Source organism: Aquarana catesbeiana, linkage group LG03 (assembly GCF_042186555.1).
Source record: "Aquarana catesbeiana isolate 2022-GZ linkage group LG03, ASM4218655v1, whole genome shotgun sequence".
Classification (NCBI taxonomy): domain Eukaryota; kingdom Metazoa; phylum Chordata; class Amphibia; order Anura; family Ranidae; genus Aquarana; species Aquarana catesbeiana.
This window is the reverse complement of record NC_133326.1, coordinates 540,920,981-540,939,152: the sequence shown is the minus strand read 5'-3', so window position 1 is coordinate 540,939,152 and position 18,172 is coordinate 540,920,981.

Here is an 18,172-nt window from a genome sequence, read left to right as displayed (position 1 = left end):
ATGACAGAAAGATTGGTGGACCACACAGACACCACCCGGGGACCATTTAGGAAGGTTTTTCCTCTGTGAACTCATAAAGCAGGAAGTTTGGTTAGTCAATGAACCGAGAACACTGTCCAGTAAACAATGAAACAGACAAATTTAGAATGGTTTCTCATTTTACTTTATAAAGTTCATAACATCTGGATTTAGCAGAATTTACATACAGTGCTTCAGGGCCACTGCAGCCTCTTCAATCTGCTGTGTTTAGTTTGCTGCTCATGGTCCAGTATGTGCGGCTGGGGCTGCAATGAGAAGGTGAACCAGGGAACATAACGGCTGCATTTTCTCTAGGCCATCAGCAACCTCTGTGCATAAAAGCAGTATATGGCGGCTGGTTGACAATTTTACCTGAGGGTGCTCAGATCATGTCTATACCTCCTTTTGGAGAGCAGGGCCTAGCAAATTGCTCAAAAACGTTCCATGTCCCACCGGTAAAAAAATAAAGCTTCTACTTACACAATAAATAAATGGGTGTACAAAAGGTCTATTGAAATGCTGAAAAGGCTCTGGATGGGGATGGGTGTCACTGTAGTGGTTATGGAGGTTGAGAATAGACATGTACAGACCGAAAAAATTAGTTTTGTTTCGTTCCGTTTTGATTCATTATTTGCATAAATTTGTTTAGGTAAATTTTCGTTTTCAGAATTTGTTTTGTTTATTCATTTTCGGATCGATTCAAAAAGTTTTTGGATTCGAATAGTTTTCGAATTCGAATAGTTTTGCAATTTCCAAAGAGAATAAAATAGAATAGAAAATAAAGGAATAGAATAGAAAAAAATTGAATAGAATAGAAAAGAATAGACTATAATAGAGTAAAACAGAGCAAAATAGGATAGAAAACAAAAGAACAGAATAGAATGGAATAGAATAGAAAGGAATAGAATAGAATAAGAAAATAAATAAGAAAAATAAAAATCTTCTGAAAAATCAAATAGAATAGAAAAGAATAGAATTTAAAAAAACAACAGAATAGAATAGATTAGAATATAAAGAATATAACCATTTTCCAAAAATCAAATAGAATCAATTCGAATTTGAATATAATAGAAAAGAATAGAGTAGAATAGAATAGAAAATACAGTAAAACCCACAATAGTATAGAAAAAAAACAATAGAATGAATATAACCATCTTTCTATTCTAATCTATTCTATTCAAATTGATTGTATTAAAATTTTGGGAAATGGTTATATTCTTCCTATACTAATCTATTCTTTTCTATTGTTTTTTTTCTTTCTTTTTCTAGTCTATTCTTTTCTATTCTATTCTTTTCTTAGAAGATGGTTATATTCTTTCTATGCTATTCTATTCTATTTGTTTCTATTCTAGTCTATTCTGTTCTTTTATTCTCTATTCTATTCTTTTATTTTCTGTTATATTCTTTTCTAGTCTATTATTTTTATTCAATTCTATTCCTTTATTTTCTATTCTATTTTATTCTCTTTGGAAATTTGAAAACTATCCAAATTCGTCAAATTTCATCCAAATTTTTTTTTTGTTATTTCGGATTCGTTTAAATGTGGTACTATTGTAATTCGGAAATTCGAATACATCTGAATTTCCAGAAAAACTAAAATTCGTCCGAATTTAATTCGGAGCGAAACGAACCGCACATGTCTAGTTGAGAAGTGGGTTGGGAGACTCTGCAGCATACTTGGTGGCCATGTACAGGATGAGATGATTGTAGGAAGCTTTTTCTTAGTTTTCAAAAGAGTGGAGAAGGAGTAGAACAACTGTTGGGTTTTTATATCTGTTTGTGCCCCTAATTGAGAGATCTTTATTCATCCCAGTGACCATTATAACAAAGAGAGTGAAAGTGAAATAAAATTCCAAATTTTGGGTCCCCACCAGAACAGGAATAGAGGGCAAATATACCAATGGGGACACCAATTCTGCTAACCCTGGTGACAACCAGGGATTTCCTCACTTTGAACTGATTTCATCTAATTGCCTGTTTTGGCTATGGGATAGGAAGTGAAGGGAAATCTACCTAATAATACACAAATGGCAAAAAAAAAACTGACAAGGGTTATAACCCTCCCTTAAGCCTGCCATAGATTATTCGAATATAGGCCAGTTCAGTAGGGACTGGCCAAGATTTGAACCATCTCTGGGCAGGCTGATTGCACCCAAATTCAATCAACTTGGTTACAGCCAGCATGTCGGATTTCTAGCGTGCGATTATTGCCAATAGCTATAGCCACTAGCAATAATCACTGTGTTCTCCTCTTCTCCTCGCAGGGACAGCTCCCCTTGCCCCTCTGCCCCCCCCCCCCCCCCCGGTGGGAGAGCAGAATAGCTCCGCGGGAGAGGTTCCCTCATCAACGCTGATTGTGTTGATGCGGGGAATCAAGTGGTTTTCTTTCCTGCAACCCGTGGTTGTCCTGCCTTACTCCCATGGTTGACAGTAAGGCCTGCCTTATTCTATCCAAATGATCAAAACAAAAGTGTTGCCTTTAGTTAAAGCATTTTCAGCTGGCTGGTGGCACCATAAAGTGGAACTCCAGACAAACTTTTTCATAGCTAGTATCCTCTAACACAGGGATATGCAATTAGCAGACCTCCAGCTGTTGCAAAACTACAAGTCCCATCATGCCTCTGCCTTTGGGTGTCATGTAGGGCTGCAACTAGCGATTATTTTCATAATTGATTAGTTGGCTGATAATTGTTACGAATAATCAAATAATCGGTTAAAAACCTTAAAAAAAAAAGTGTGGTGTATAATTTAGTTAATATGTAAAGTTTAAAAAAAAAAGCAATTTATTCTTAACCACTTCAATACAGGGCATTTTCACCCCCTTCCTGCCCAGACCAATTTTCAGCTTTCAGCGCTGTTACACTTTGAATGACAATTGTGCAGTCATGCAACAGTGTACCCATATCAAATTTTGATAATTTTTTTTCCCCACAAATAGAGCTTTCTTTTGGTGGTATTTGATCACCTCTGAGCTTTTTATGTTTTGCACTATAAACAAAAAAAGAGCGACAATTTTGAAAAAAACACAATATTTTTTACTTTTTGCTATAATAAATATCCCATTAAAAAAAAAAAAAAAAAAAAATTTCCTCAGGTTAGGCCAATATGTATTCTTCTACATATTTTTGGTAAAAAAAACGCAATAAACGTATATTGATTGGTTTGCGCAAAAGCTATAGCGTCCACAAAATAGGAGATAGATTTATGGCATTTTTATTTTTTTATTTTTTTACTAGTAATGGCAGCGATCTGCGATTTTTATCGTGACTGCGATATTGCGGCGGTCACTTCGGACACTTTTGACACTATTTTGTTACCATTCACATTTATACAGCGATCAGAGCTATAAAAATGCACTGATTACTGTGTAAACGTGACTGGCAGGGAAGGGGTTAACACTAGGGGGTGAGGAAGGGGTTAAATGTGTATCCTAGGGAGTGATTCTAACTGTAGGGGGAGGGGACTCACAAGGGGAGGAGACTGATCGGTGTTCCTCTGTACTGGGAACACACCATCGGTCTCCTCTCCTCTGACAGGATGTGGATCTGTGTGTATGCACACACAGATCCACGGTCCTGCTGTGTTCACGGCAATCGCGGGTGCCCGGCGGACATTGCAGCCGCAGGCACGCGCATCAGGTGCCAAGTGACACGGCGGGCATGCGCGCCCCCTAGAGGCTCAGGAATATATACTATTAGAGGAGAGATATATTGTGTATACTGTTAGAGGAGATATAATGTATATACTATTAGAGGCGATATACTGTTTATATTACTAGAGGAGAGATATACTGTATATGTTATTATGCTATTAGAGGATATATACTATTATAGGGTGAATCTGGTAACTATCATCAGACTCAGAGATCAAATTTAAAAAAAACAAACAAACAATGTCTTCCTTAAAAAAAAAAGTCATTTTAAGAACGTTCGTTCAATTTTCTAATCGTTAGTGGGGTCAAATCGACGCTCATTTTCAACCACAGTGACAGGAAAATTTGGAAATAATAGTAAACGTCTTGGTCAAAGACAGTGTATGTGGTTTTCGTTTAGAAAGTAGAATTGTTTTAAAAACAGAATCTTAAAAACAAGTGGAAATTTCAAACATTCTTTCATTCAGCGAATGTACAGTCTGAATATTCTCGTCTGAAAACTGATCCGTGTGGCCAACATAAGGCTCGGTACACACCTATGCAGTTTTCTTTTGATCTGTTTCTGCAGTGCTTTTTGCTGTGCGTTTTGATTTTTGCACACGCGATTTTGCTGCGATTTGCGTTTTTGCTTTTTTTTTTGGCCAATTTGTTGTTAGGCAGTTTAATAAACACAAATTGCTGCAAAAACACATTAAATGCTTTTCTGCAGCTTCTCCATTGAAATATATTGAACCAAAAAAGCACCGTTTTGCGTTAAGAAAAAGTCCCTGACCCTTTCCAAAAACGCAGTGGCTGAAAAAAGCATAGATGTAACCGTGTCCCATAGGAAACCATGTAAATGAATTGTAGTGCGTTTCTGCAAAAATCACCAAAGAACACATAGGTGTGAATGAGATAAAAAAAAACTAAAATTAGCCCATTATAGTACAAAAAAAGCAAATAATCAGTACTGTAAGGGGTTAATTTTTTTACTGTAGAACTGTGAAAGTAATATTTACAGTAGCAATTATTTGCTCTTTTTGTACTATAAAGGGCTCATTTTAGTTTTTTTTTAACCATTATGTTTAACCCATTATGTTACTGGCCGACTAATCGATTTATGAAAATAGTAATCGATTAATTTCATACTCGATTAGTTGTCGATTAGTTGTTTCAGCCCTAGTGTCATGCTTGTGGCTGTCAGAGACTTGCTATACCTCATGGGACTTGCAGTTCTGCAACAGCTAATTGCATATCCCTGCTCTAACAGGTCCCGTCCCCAATTAGGAAATCTCCCTCACATTCTGCATGGTCCCCAGGACAGAAAGCAAAGGGAAATGTCCCTGAACAGTTATGACCTGACAGAAGCTCTCATCATTTTCTGACCAAGGGTACAAATAGAAACATTTTGGAGTTCTACATTCAATTTATGGCTCATTCTTACCCAATTGATTTAAAATGTGCAGACAGTGTCCCTTCTGACAGCAAGCAATTATATCATGCAGGGAATATTTTTAAAAAGCTGCGAAAAGCACAGAGATAAAGTGAAGAATTATTTAGGTGAAATGTTAGAATACAAAAATTCAACTTTTGCTTCTGTCATGTAGATCAGGAGGGAAACTGTGGTCCAAAAATATCTGTTGTTAAACTTTGGATAATATTTCCCTTCCTGAATATTACAGAACGGAATGATCACTGACCGGGGACACCTCTGTGTGATTTAATCACCTATTTAAAGAGCCATTTGTGTCTGGAGCGCAGTGATTGTGCTTGAATTGTGACTGTGTCCGGGGTCACGGTGAAATGTGGGTGCACGCCACCGCCGCATGCCAACTGTCACCGTCAGACAAATCATTACTACATTTCACGGAACGCGGTGTCTGTAATGAGCTCGCAGCCTCTAACAATCTCGCTTGAAATTTAACACCGCTCTCAAAAAAAAAACACCTCAAAGTGTCTCACTAATGCAGCCCCGGGAGTCACCTGACTTTAGTTAGGGCAACACAAATGAGGACAACGCCGGCACTACAGTCACATGAAATTTATTGGTCTTCCTGACGCAGTCAAATCAATGGAAGACCCAGAATAAAAATGACTGCGCTGAATAACGACATCATCAAGGTTACCTTGAACGCCCAGAAACCTCCATAAATATCAGTAAAACTAAGTCAATAAGTATTAGGAGATCAGGCGGCCATTAGCCTTTGGCAAGATGGAGCAAAACGGGGAGGATGAGGGCAGATTAAAATGATTGCAGCACTTATGGGCTTTTATTTCTTAAAGGTACATTCCAGCGCAGGTAGAAGATATTGTTTTTGAGCAGTTCTGGGGTTTCGGGTTCAGTTTCTTTTGGACTTTATCTGTTCTATACGTCTTTGGGCAAGTCTCCTTCAAGTACTCAAAATCCAGAAACTTCCTGTTAACTAAAAATGTACCCAAGAACAAAAATGTTAATTTTAACATTGCAGCAGTCCTTAGATGTGGTGGTTGCATTAGTCTTCTTTTTCAGAGTTTTTCCTTTATTTACACCTGGTGATCCTGCCAGTAACAACACACTTCCTGCCTGACCATACTGTATCTGTAAAGAAACAGCGCTGTTATCCTAGGACAGGACTGCAGAACATCTCCCTTCTCCTCTAAATTATAATATATAGAACTATGTGTCTGGCTCAGTGTTCTCTCTACCGTGGAATATGTGAGAACTTTATAAATGTAGTTACATAAAAATAGTGTGCGACTGTGGTGGGGACATTAGAGTGAAAGCTCCTCCAGCACAGAGACTAATGTGACTGGCTGAATGTTTTCTGTACAGCACTGCAGAATATGTCAGAGCTATATAAATGCATAATAATGATAGTGTGTGACTGTGGTGTGGAAATTAGAGTGTAAGCTCCTTTGGTGTACAGACTGATGTGGCTCAGCATAACTTTAATAAATGTCAGGGCTATATAAATGTATAATAATAATAATAGTAGTGTGTGACTGTGGTGGGACATTGGAGTGTATTTTTCTCTAGTGCATGGAAATTGCTCAGTGTTCTCTGTACAGCACTATGGTATGTGTCAGAGCCATGTAAATGTATAATACTAATAGTGTGGTGGAGCATTAAAATGGTAGCTCCTCTTGTGGACAGACTGATGTGACTGGCTCAGTGTTCTCTGTACAACATTGCGGAATTTGTCAGAGCTGTATAAATGTATGAATGTAGATATATATATAAATGTATAATAATAATAATAATAATAATAATAATAATAATGTGTTCAGTGTTTTTTTTACAGCATTACAGAATATCCCAGAGCTATATAAATTTATAATAATAGTGTGTGACTGTGGGAGAGTTTTTAGAGTGTAAATTTTTGTTTATTAAAAAATCATACAAACATTCAGCTCATTAATAAAAACATATTTACACAAAAATAAACAACAACTAAGCAAAAACAAGCATGCCTATATCAGCAAGTAAAGAAAAACGTTTCCTGACAAGATAACATAGAAAGAAACATATTTTAATGACAACAAAAAAGAGAACTACAAACCCCGAACCTCAATTTAAACACAATCCAGGCTAAGAAACATTTTGAGATTTAATTGTCATCAGGATGCGATTCCAAAACCCCCCCCATTAACCCCTCCACCCACATAATTCACCCCGACTTATTCATTATTCACCTTGCATTCTGCACCAGCCACTCTCATTCCCTTCCCCTTCCCACCTCCCCCTCCACCATCATCCAATCCATCCCTCACTCCACCCCTCAGTGTCTGCCGACCCCCAGCCGCATATCTGCCACGCCGAGGAGGAGGGGTTGGCACCACCATACACACTGGTCCAGCACCCTCCACTGCCTTCACTACACTAGGAGAAACAATAGGTGGGAACACAGAATGGACAATCACACTTTCTGACACCGACTGGGAGACCACAGACTGGGGAGACACTGACACCACAGACGGCCTCACAGACACAGATTCTGACAGAACAGAACATTAGGATCCCCTGGTACAACCTACGCCAACACAGACTCTTCTCTATCCAGACAGAAGAATTTCTCCACTAGCTCTGGCTTATTATGCAAAACCTCAGGGCAACAGCTATAAGGGTGCCGAACCTTATCACATAGGTTACATTTAAAGCGGGGTTCCACCCAAAAGTGGAACTTCTGCTCATCTGATTCCTCCCCCCCTCCGGTACCACAATTGGCACCTTTCAGGGGGGAGGGGGGTCCAGATACCTGTCTACTACAGGTATTTGCACTCACTTCCTGGAATAGACTCCCGCGGGAGTCACACCCCTTCCTGCACCCCCCCCCCCGCTGTCTCCTGGGAAACACACAGGTCCCAGGAGATAGCAGGGACCACCTAGGACGTGCAGCGCGACTCACGCATGCGCAGTAGGGAACCGGGAAGTGAAGCTGCAACGCTTCACTTCCTGATTCCCTCACAGAGAATGGCGGCGGCAGCAGCCGAGAGCCAAGTGATTGATCGGCTTCAGCTGCTGACATTGCTGGACTCCAGGACAGGTAAGTGTCCATTTATTAAAGATCAGCAGCTGCAGTATTTGTAGCTGCTGGCTTTTAATAATTTTTTTTAGGTGGACTCCCTCTTTAATGACGTTACAGTCCCTCGCCAGATGCCCCAGTTCCTGGCACAAAGAACACTTCTGTTCTGGACAGTTAGAGGAGAAATGTCCCTTGACTCCACATTTATGGCACACCTTAGGTTGACCAGGGTAGAAGACAGTTATCCTATCTCTACCAATAAAGGCAGAGGAGGGCATATGCTGGACCACATTCCCACACACAGTCAACCTCAGTGACACCTACAACACACGTCCAGATTCCTCTATCATCCACAATCTTTTTTAGGGGACACAATGTTTCACCAAACCTCCTCAACCAGACCCATAAATCCTCAGTGGGTATAGATTCATTCCTGGTCAGGTTAGTCACATTGTCAAACCGCTCCTAAAACAGATCCAGCGATTCTGGACACACAAATGATAAATCATATTCATAGGAACCAGCCGGACTGATAAGCGCATAAATATCCTCCGCCTTAAATCCCATGGCTAGGATCTTATCCACAACCACCCTCCACATTCCTGCATTTAATGGAAGGCGCGTTATGTGAAAGTCGCACAACTGGCTCCCTTCTACTAGCAGCAGCATGAATTTGTCTGGACACAGCCTTAGCATAATTCCTAACTGGAACAGATGAAACATTAACTAGCTGCATAGGAATATTAACTGACTGCATAGGAACCTCTGAAAACTGATTTGGTAAATTACCCACCACTTGACCCTCCCTCCTCCCCTCCAGCACAACAGTCCCGCTCACCATAGTCCCGGAAGTACCACAGATACCAACAGTCCCGTCATCAAGTAAAGTCTTCTGTTTAGAAAAAACACCAGCTGTTTCAGCATTCATACGGCCCTCCTGCTCTGCAGTTTCAATGTTCATGCGACATTCCTGCTCTGCACTGTTAGTGTCCATGTGGGACTCCTCGCAGCCACCTCCTCCTGCATTCCCTGCTAATTGCAAGGATCTGTTAGCAGGCTCAATCTCAGGAAAGTCCTCCACACATTAAGAGAGATTTTCAGCAAGCACTCCTTTATCATGATCCTCATCTAATGAGTCGGTGACGCTCAAGGGAGATTCCATTTCTGTAATGGCCTGCAGCAATCCGCCATTTTCCTCAACCACCTCCTGAGACGACCCAGGCTGCTGGGGAGGGGGGAAAATACTGACTCAGACATCACAGATCCTGAGACAGGGATAGTACTGGGGGCCTCCATGTGAAGCCACATACTTACCCCCCACACATACTGTTGCCGTTGCTCTGGTATCCACCCTCTGCCTGGTACTGGCACAGGCACTTTCCTTAATCTGTTGCAATCTCTCCTCATTCCCACACTTTTCTCTGAACACACTGCTGCTCTCCTTCAGAGAGGCGACCAACTTCTCCTACTTTTTCAATGCCTCCTCCAGAGACTTCAGCTTAGAGACTTCCCTCTTACCGTTTCCAGACTTACTGTGCAGGGATTTCTTTTTCCTGAGATCTTCTTTCATTACAGCAAGTTTCTGTTCCTCCTTAGAAATGCGCTGAAGTCTGTTCACCACTGTATCCTGAAAGACTGGTAAGGATTGCTTTTGCATAGGGACAGGCCTAGGATCCATTGCAGCTTGAGCACATGGCCTCAGTGCCTCTGGAGAGACTGATGTGACTGGCTTAGTGCTCTTTAGGCTAGGTTCACACTAGCCCGCACTGTCCTGTCGCATCGATATCTGCAGCCGAATCACACTGCTATTGCGAGACATGCAGGGCTGCAATTCATTCTGTTTTCAATCTTAGTTTATTTCAAGAGCAAAAACACAAAGAGTATAACAGAAAAATACCGTTCCTTACAGTAAAACAACACATATAGCATACATAGATTAGCGAGGTGTACCTTGACCATGTATAAACAGGAATGATCCTTCTAGTATGCATCTTTAGGTGCATTACTGGTATATCATATTGTATATTGAAATCTTTGATATAGGCGAAGAATAGCATGTGAGTGGGAGCCAACATATATTGAACCTGGTGGTTTCGTGAGTTAGCGTTATCTGAGGATTCCCTCTCACTGAAGTAGAATGCTGTAGAGATCATGTATTCACCTATTATAGATAATCAAATCATTTGACTATTCCGAGGATATGATCTTTAATTATATGTGTAAGTGATTGGTTCAGTATTTAACAAAAAAAACAAAAACAAAAAAAAAACAGAGAAAGTCAGAAATAAGATCTTGAGTAGAAGTAAGGGATGGTACCTGAGGTATGAGGCACTCCAGCAAGGCTAATCGGCAGGTAAGGGTGGGATATCTCTGACCCATATGGAGCTGCCATTCATTCTGAATGGCAACCCTGCGTATCTCAGACCGCAGCGCGATCATGGGTGCAGGAACCGCATGGTCAAAAAGATCATGTAGTTTCCCTGTGGCTGCATTTTTAAAAATGTTCATGCACCTTTAAATGAATGGGCTGCCATGCCTAAGCAAACGCGGGACGCACGCCCCGCACTACTGTGAACCTAGCCTTACAGCATTGCAGAGAATGTCAGAGATATATAAACAGGTGTTTAAAATTCATTTTATGTTTTCTGCATGTCTGCTGATATTATATCAGCACTTTCTTAACTAAGATCATTTGGTTTTGAATATGATAATCAAAAAATAAAGCACAGTAGTTACAGGAATAGGATGATTGAATACCAGAAGACACCTTGCTAATACTAGCAATCTCTCTGCCCACCATTCTCACCTGTGACATTATACAGCTCACCGGTGTAAAGGTGACTATGTATAGCAACGATCCCTTCTCCCCAAGCTTCCAAACACCAATAAAAATGATTTCAACAGTAATTAAAATTTTAATCCTGAGTGTTCGGGATTTCTGCATATCCAACAATTATTTTACAGTCATAGTGACATGAATTTATGGGCGCAGTTATGAATTGTTAAGTGGACGACATCTCCACACTCGCCATCAGACATTGATAAAGTGGTATCGCCGCTCGTAGCTCCACGTTCACAACGCGCTCTACACAGAAACGACGCAACACAAATCATTTTAAGTTCAAATAAGAAATGTTAAAACAAATCAAAGTGAGCAGCCATGAATGCAGAAAGGTCAGACCGTATTTTAAGGATTAAACTGTTATTTGAGGAGAAGACTTGTTGTTGGGAAAGGCAACAAAGTAAGTTATGCTGAACCACATCAATCTGTACACCAAAGGAACTTACACTCTAATTTCCCCACCACAGTCACACACTATCATTATTATACATTTATATAGCTCTGACATATTCTGCAGTGCTGTACAGAAAACATTCAGCCAGTAGTTACATTAGTCTCTCTGACGGAGGAGATTTCACTCTAATGTCCCACCACAGTCACACACTATTATTATACATTTATATAGCTCTGACATATTCCACAGTGCTGTACAGAGATCACCGAGCCAGTCACATAAGTCTCTGTACCAGAGGAAATTACACTGTAATGTCCCTCTACAGTCATACACTATTATTACTATACTTTTAAAAAGGTCTGACATATTCCCCAGTGCTGTATAGAAAACACTGAGCCAGTCACATCAGTCTCTGTACAAGAGGAGCGTACACTCTAATGTCCCACCACAGTCACACACTTATACATAGCTCTGACCTATTCTGCAGTGCTATACAGAGAACATCCCTTTTTATACCATTATGGCACTACCCTGATCACTTCCTATATGATGGTAGCCATTCAGTACACAAACTCCTCCCACTGCGCCAGGAGTCCATAGATGACAATAATGAGTTTGGTTCATACAATAATTAAACGCTTCTGAGATTTCATGTTCTTTTTCTCACTGTTCGCGGCACATAATATACTATATGTGATACAACAGCTATAAAACGCACATAATTTTGTATAGAGTCCGCCTTTCTTTCCTCATAATTAAGAGATCGGTAACTGTATAATTTATGCATTAGACAATGTGGAGTCACTTCTATTTGCAGAGATAAAAACAAATTAAAACCTCCAATATGTGGAGTGTATTATCCTAAGAATGGAAGAATAATAATATTTGTATAATTATTTTGTACAGTGTTTAATCTGAACAATGTGCAGTTTAATGATGTTCCCTCTCTAGAAAAGGAGAAGCGGAACTCTTGAACGATAAAGGATTTCAGAACAATTATCAAGCCTCTATAGCGCAGAATAATCTCATTTATTCCACTAAATAGAAGTTTAAGTATATAAATTCTAGGAACTTAGGCACAAGTGCTAACAGGCTGCGGGGGTTATTTTCTTATGGTATTAAGACTTTGCAGCACTGGGGCTCCGGGTATCATTCCCAGCAGGGCTCTATCTGCATGGATTCTGTTTGGCCTCTCTACTATTTTAATATTTTTCTAAGGGAGCCTCTCTTCCTACCTCTTTATACCTAAGATTGTAAGATCCTCTGATGCAAAGACTGATATAATATATATATAGCAAGGATATGCAATTAGCAGACCTCCAGCAGCTGCAGAACTACAAGTCCCATGAGGCATAAAAAGACTCTGACAACCACAAGCATGACACCCAGAGGCAGAGGCATGATGGGACTTGTAGTTTTGCAACAGCTGGAGGTCCGCTAATTGCATATCCCTGATATATAGGAGAGAGAGAGAGAGAGAGAGATAGTATATGTATATATAGTAAGTATATAAATGTGTAATAATAATAGTGTGTGACTGTGGCAGGGGTAATAAAGTGTAAGCTCCTCTGGTGCGAAGACCGATGTGACTGGCTCAATGTTTTCTGTACAGCACTGTGAAATATAGCAGAGCTATAGAAATGTATAATAATAGTGTGTGACTGTGGTAGGAAATTAGAGTGTAAGTTCCTCTGATGCAGAGAAATGTCAATGGTTCACTGTTCTCTGTACAGCACTGTGGAATATGACAGACATATAACTGTATAAAATAATGTTTGTGGTGAGACTGAAATTAGAGTGTAAGCTCTTGGTGCAGATTAATAAGAATGGCTCAGTGTTCTTTGTACAGCACTGTGGAATATGCCAGCGCTACAGTATATAAATGTATAGAATAACAGTGTGCAACTGTGGTGGGACAATAGAATGCAAGCTCCTCTGGTGCAGAGACTAATGTAACTGGCTCAGTGCTCTCTAAACAGCAGTGCGGAATATGTCTGAGCTATATAAATGTATAATATTGGTAGTGTATAAGTATTGTGGGGCATTAGAGTGCAAGCTCCTCTGGTGCAGAGTCTAATGTCTCAGTGTTCTCTGTACAGCACTGTGGAAAATGTCAGAGCTACAGTATATAAACGTATTATAATAATTATAAATGTAATAATGTTAATTGTGGTGAGACATTACAGTGTAAGCTCTTCTGGTGCAGAGACTGATTTAAGTTTTTAACTTTCCTCCAGATGCGTTTTATGTAAAAGCAACTTTACCACAGTCATTGTGTTTTCTGGTCGGCCCTAGCGGTGCACTAATTTCATGAGTTAGTCGGGGTGCCCTTTAAAAATTCCTCCGGAGATCTCCCATAACCTGCGCCTGGCAGCGCATTGTTCGGATTTCGCTAATAAACCTGCCACCAGCAGATAAAATATGCTTTTCATTTGATGAATTACGACGAGGATTTCACATTTAATTTGAGAGGACGGCTGGGCAATGCAAAGAGACATGTTTGAAACAAAAAGAGATTAATTTGGTTTAATAAACAATGTTCGGTGTGTTATAAAATATTTTGGTACGACAGTTCGCCGTACACACGCCTTAACCCCTTCCTAGCCACGTTATTGGATCCACATGTCTGCGGCAGATAGAAGTGAGGCATTGGAGCGCCAGGCTCGAAGCCAAAAACTAATTTATTCTTTAATGTGGGCCTGATTACTTGGAGGTTGGCGGAGCAGAGATGACAGCGCCGGGCTAATGGACTTGTACTGTAAGTTAATATAACTCGTGACAGCGCAATTAATTACTGAAACCGCTGCAAATCCCTTTGTTAGTTTTCCCTATCACCACAAGGATTTAATAATGTTCGTTTTGCTGGCTCCCAGTGACATTTACAAGTCTTAAAAGTTCTTTCTTAATCAAATCAATACACAGGCCGGCTATATTTAGCTTCTGGCGCACCGCTGAATGGAGGAGATTTAAAGGGGGGAACACCGGTTGGCTTTTGTGGGAATGGTGACGTTTTATCATTGCTGCGTTTGGTCAATGAGGTGGAATTAATATTGTTTACCCTCACAACATATTGTAATAGCACAGATTATTTCCCTAGGATTTTGTTTTTCAATCCTAAAATGTGGTGATGTTCCCATGATTCGTGACCATTAATATAAAAGCTTGAAGCACATGTCATGAATGTTATTTTTGTAGGATATAACTGGAGAATTGATTTGTTGCCATGATTTTACAACAGTCTAAATATACTATTTAAAGCATTAATTAACCAAAACTACAAAAATGTAATATATTGTATCTTGCCAATCACTAAATATGGTTGCATTAGTTTTCTTCCTTTATTTTTTCACCTGGTGATCTACCGAGAAACACACTTTCTGTCTTCGGGTGTCTCTAATGCTTGCAGCTGGGTCCCAGGGCCAGTACAAGATGATCCAATACAACAACCAAACCAGCCAGAGACAAAAGGACAGGTAGGACATTGCAGATTATTTTAGAGGAGAGTTAAGGCCCGTACACACGATGCGAAAATCGGAAGTAGAATTTCGTCCAATGAATGATCTGCCGATTTTCGGATCGTTTATTATGGTGCTTTCGACAGCAGATTCCGGTTTTTCGTCAGACAAATGCTGGATTTGCAGACTTTAAAATTGTTGTCGTACGTGAACTCAACATCCGATTTTCGTTTGATTAGTATGAAAAAAAAATCAGAAGAGCAAGACTACGCATGCTCAGAAACGAAAAAATACATGCAAAACTACTCAATACATTACGCCACTTCTGAAGTTGAATTCTGTCGTACAAGAATTTTCGTATAGTAAGTAACCTGTTCACTTTCGATTTGAAACTCGCACGCAAGAAAAAATGGACGAACGGTCCATTGTCTACGAGGCTTTAGAGGAAGGAGCAGAGTTATCCTGCAGAGCAGAGTATTTCAGAGAAGAAAGTTAGCTAGAGATAGCATCAGAGTCCTCCAGCAGATCAGAGTATTTCAGGAGGCAACCTAGATAAAAGAAGGAGTAGAATATTCAAGCAGTGCAAAGTATTTTAGGTGAGTAGAGCTAGAGAGAGGAAAAAGCAGAGTCCTCCAGCAGAGCAAAGAATTTCAGAAGAGCTAGATAGAGGAAGAAGTCCTCCAACGGAGCAGAGTATTTTAGGAGAGAATTAGGTAGAAGAAGGAGCAAAGTCCCCCAGCAGAGCAGAGTATTTCAGGAGAGGATAATGAGATAGAAGAAGGGGCAGAGTTCTCTAACCATGCAGAGTATTTAAGGAGAGAAGAGTTAGATAGAATAAGGGGCAGAGTTCTCCATCCGTGCAGAGTATTTAAGGAGAGAAGAGTTAGATAGAAGAAGGGGCAGAGTACTCCAACCGTGCAGAGTATTTAAGGATAGAAGAGTTATATAGAAGAAGGGGCAGATTTCTCCAACCGTGCAGAGTATTTAAGGAGAGAAGAGTTAGATAGAAGAAGCAGAGTCCTCCAGCAGTGCAGAGTATTTCAGGAGAGGAGAGTTAGAGGAAAGAACAGAGTCGATATTTATTTATATGTATTTTTATATTTTGTAAATTTACCATTATTTTATGGGCAGTTAAAATTCGGCCGTCTATCTTGTGACGTGCATCCATTAATCACTGCGCCGAGGACAACAGAAGACACCAGGATAGAATGATTTAAAAGGTTTCTAATTTATAGCAGCTATAAAGCTGGCAGCAGCGGCCTGAACTTGGCAATCAATAGCGCAGGGTCCTGGCATTACACCATCGCCAGTAATGGAACGCTCCACCGCCCTTCTATACTGACAGATTTATGCTCATACACATTTTACATATATTGAGAGTTTATTTCTTACCAGCCTGAAAACATTGCGTTATACAAATAACTTGCATATTGCATTCTCCCTGCGTGAACACTGCATACCACCCAATCATCCATCGGCGAACATTCATCGCGCGGATCTGCGCACACCACTCCCAGCTGTCTGTCTGTAGAATTATCATCTTGCAGAGTTCTCTTTGCACTTCTGCAATGGAAACTTCAGGCAGCGTCGCTACAAATCTCATATGCATAAGTGCAAATAGAATAAGTGGTGATCTAAGGCGTTTTTAACAAGCAATTTCATTTTCCATATTTGTTTTTTGGGTCAAACAAGGCTTTATTTTGGTGATATTGTGTTTCAGAAAATGATTTCATATCCATGGACAAAAAAAGTAACAAAACTAAAATAATGCAATTGTGTTACATCATTTGTCCCATTTAAAATAAATCCGGTACAAATCATTGAAAGTCATTTACTACTTTTTTTTTAAATTTTGTGCATTATAAAAAAGAGACGCTAAAAAAATGAAGAAACAAATTTAATGAAAACAAAAAAAGTTATTAGTGGCTAAAAAAAAAAAAATAATAAAAGAAATCAGCAGGAAACAGGGGCGGGCTAACTGGTCGGACCATGCGCCGTGGTCCGAGGGCCCAGCCAAGGAAGGGGGCCCGCCACCTTTCCTGTTTTTACGCCCTGTGATTGGGCCGAACGGGGTCATGTGTGGGCGACCGACATGGTGTCTGTGATTGGTCCAGCGGAGCTATCACGTGTAAAGGCGGGGCTGGCCTGTGGGTGATCGCGGCGCTTGCTCCCTGAGTCCCGCCTCACTGCATGGCATGCTGTGAGGTCTCTCTCTCTCATTTGGGGGTGCCCTTTCTCTCAGACCCGCCCCTCTCTGTCAGCACCCGCCCCCCTCTGTCAGCAACCCTCTCTGTCAGCGCCCCCTTTTGTCAGCACCCCCTCTCTGTCAGCAACCCTCTATGTCAGCGCCCCCCCCTCTCTGTCAGCGCCCCCCATGTCAGTAACCCATACTGTCAGCGCCTCCCCTGTCAGAAATCCTCTCTGTCAGTGCCCCCCCTCCTGTCAGCGCCCACCCCTCTCTGTCAGCAACCCTCTCTGTCAGCACCCCTCTCCCTGTCAGAGCCCCCCTCTCTGTCAGCACCCCTCTGTGTCAGCACCCCCCCTCTCCATCAGCCCCCTCTATGTCAGTGCCTGCCCTCTCTGTCAGCCCCCTCTATGTCAGTCCCCCTCTCTGTCAGCGCCCCCCTCTCTATTAGCAACCCTCTCTGTCAGCACCCCCCCTCTGTCAGCAAGCCCTCTGTCAGCCACCCTCTCTGTCAGCGCCTGCCCCCCTCTCTGTCAGCGCCTGCCTTCCTCTATGTCAACACCCCCCCCTTTCTGTCAGTGCCCCCCCTCTCTGTCAGCACCCCTCTTTATTAGCAACCCTCTCTGTCAGATTCCCCCCTTTCTGTCAGCAACCCCTCTGTCAGCCACCCTCTCTGTCAGCGCCTGCCCCCTCTCTGTCAGCGCCCCCCCTCTGCCAGCACCCCCCCTCTTTGTCAGTGCCCCCTCTGTCAGCAACCCTCTCTGTCAGCCCCCCTCTCTGTCAGCAACCCTCTTTGTCAGTGCCCCCTCTCTGTCAGCCCCACCCTCTCTGTCAGCCCCCCACTTTGTCAGTGCCCCTCCTGTCAGCGTCCCCTCTCTCTGTCAGCCCCCCTCTGTGTCAGCGTCCCCCCCCTGTCAGCAACCCTCTCTATCAGCCCCCCTCTCTGTCAGCCCCCCCTCTCTGTCAGAGCCCCCCTCTCTGTCAGCATCCCCTCTCTCTGTCAGCGCCCCCCTCTCTATTAGCAACCCTCTCTGTCAGCACCCCCCCTCTGTCAGCAACCCCTCTGTCAGCCACCCTCTGTCAGCGCCTGCCTTCCTCTATGTCAATGCCCCCCCCTTTCTGTCAGTGCCCCCCCTCTCTGTCAG